We start from the raw sequence: 1,653 nt of genomic DNA on the forward strand, positions 1-1,653 counted from the left end.
CCCGCTCCTCCGCTCTCTCCACTGGCTTCCAGTTGAAGCTCGCATCCGCTACAAGACCATGGTGCTTGCCTACGGAGCTGTGAGGGGAACGGCACCTCAGTACCTCCAGGCTCTGATCAGGCCCTACACCCAAACAAGGGCACTGCGTTCATCCACCTCTGGCCTGCTCGCCTCCCTACCACTGAGGAAGTACAGTTCCCACTCAGCCCAGTCAAAACTGTTCGCTGCTCTGGCTCCCCAATGGTGGAACACACTCCCTCACGACGCCAGGACAGCGGAGTCAATCACCACCTTCCGGAGACACCTGAAACCCCACCTCTTTAAGGAATACCTAGGATAGGATAAAGTAATCCTTCTCACCCCCCTTAAAAGATTTAGATGCACTATTGTAAAGTGGCTGTTCCACTGGATGTCATAAGGTGAATGCACCAATTTGTAAGTCGCTCTGGATAAGAGCGTCTGCTAAATGACTTAAATGTAAATGTAAATGTAATGAGGAAGAGGGTCCTGCTGAGGTTGTTGTTACAATCCAGTGATGAGGAAGAGGGCCCTGCTGAGGTTGTTGTTACATTCCAGTGATGAGGAAGAGGGTCCTGCTGAGGTTGTTGTTACAATCCAGTGATGAGGAAGAGGGCCCTGCTGAGGTTGTTGTTACAATCCAGTGATGAGGAAGAGGGCCCTGCTGAGGTTGTTGTTACATTCCAGTGATGAGGAAGAGGGCCCTGCTGAGGTTGTTGTTACAATCCAGTGATGAGGAAGAGGGTCCTGCTGAGGTTGTTGTTACATTCCAGTGATGAGGAAGAGGGCCCTGCTGAGGTTGTTGTTACATTCCAGTGATGAGGAAGAGGGCCCTGCTGAGGTTGTTGTTACATTCCAGTGATGAGGAAGAGGGTCCTGCTGAGGTTGTTGTTACATTCCAGTGATGAGGAAGAGGGTCCTGCTGAGGTTGTTGTTACATTCCAGTGATGAGGAAGAGGGTCCTGCTGAGGTTGTTGTTACATTCCAGTGATGAGGAAGAGGGTCCTGCTGAGGTTGTTGTTACAATCCAGTGATGAGGAAGAGGGCCCTGCTGAGGTTGTTGTTACATTCCAGTGATGAGGAAGAGGGCCCTGCTGAGGTTGTTGTTACAATCCAGTGATGAGGAAGAGGGTCCTGCTGAGGTTGTTGTTACATTCCAGTGATGAGGAAGAGGGCCCTGCTGAGGTTGTTGTTACATTCCAGTGATGAGGAAGAGGGCCCTGCTGAGGTTGTTGTTACATTCCAGTGATGAGGAAGAGGGTCCTGCTGAGGTTGTTGTTACATTCCAGTGATGAGGAAGAGGGTCCTGCTGAGGTTGTTGTTACATTCCAGTGATGAGGAAGAGGGTCCTGCTGAGGTTGTTGTTACATTCCAGTGATGAGGAAGAGGGTCCTGCTGAGGTTGTTGTTACATTCCAGTGATGAGGAAGAGGGTCCTGCTGAGATTGTTGTTACATTCCAGTGATGAGGAAGAGGACCCTGCTGAGGTTGTTGTTGCAATCCGGTCAAAGAATGGGAATTTGTCCTGGTCTTCAACCCCACCTGAGAGAAGAGGTCAGCTGTCGGTTGAAAATGTAATCAGCATGACCCCAGGGCCAAAGAAATATGCCATATCCCAGGTTGATGGCATAAAATC

The 1,653-nt window shown here is 50.2% G+C and overlaps 1 long non-coding RNA gene across 2 annotated transcripts; it reads left to right on the top strand.

Annotated features, from left to right (window-relative positions):
• Positions 1-500: 500 nt before the first annotated feature.
• LOC127931784 (uncharacterized) lies at positions 501-1,443 on the top strand. 2 transcript variants are annotated; one of them, XR_008142987.1, is made up of 3 exons: positions 501-730; positions 774-902; positions 1,161-1,443. It is a non-coding gene; the product is annotated as an uncharacterized LOC127931784 (long non-coding RNA). The 2 variants fall into 2 exon arrangements; XR_008142976.1 differs by having other exon boundaries at positions 774-859.
• The last annotated feature ends 210 nt before the right edge of the window (positions 1,444-1,653 follow it).

The sequence above is a fragment of the Oncorhynchus keta genome, chromosome 1, assembly GCF_023373465.1.
Source record: "Oncorhynchus keta strain PuntledgeMale-10-30-2019 chromosome 1, Oket_V2, whole genome shotgun sequence".
Classification (NCBI taxonomy): domain Eukaryota; kingdom Metazoa; phylum Chordata; class Actinopteri; order Salmoniformes; family Salmonidae; genus Oncorhynchus; species Oncorhynchus keta.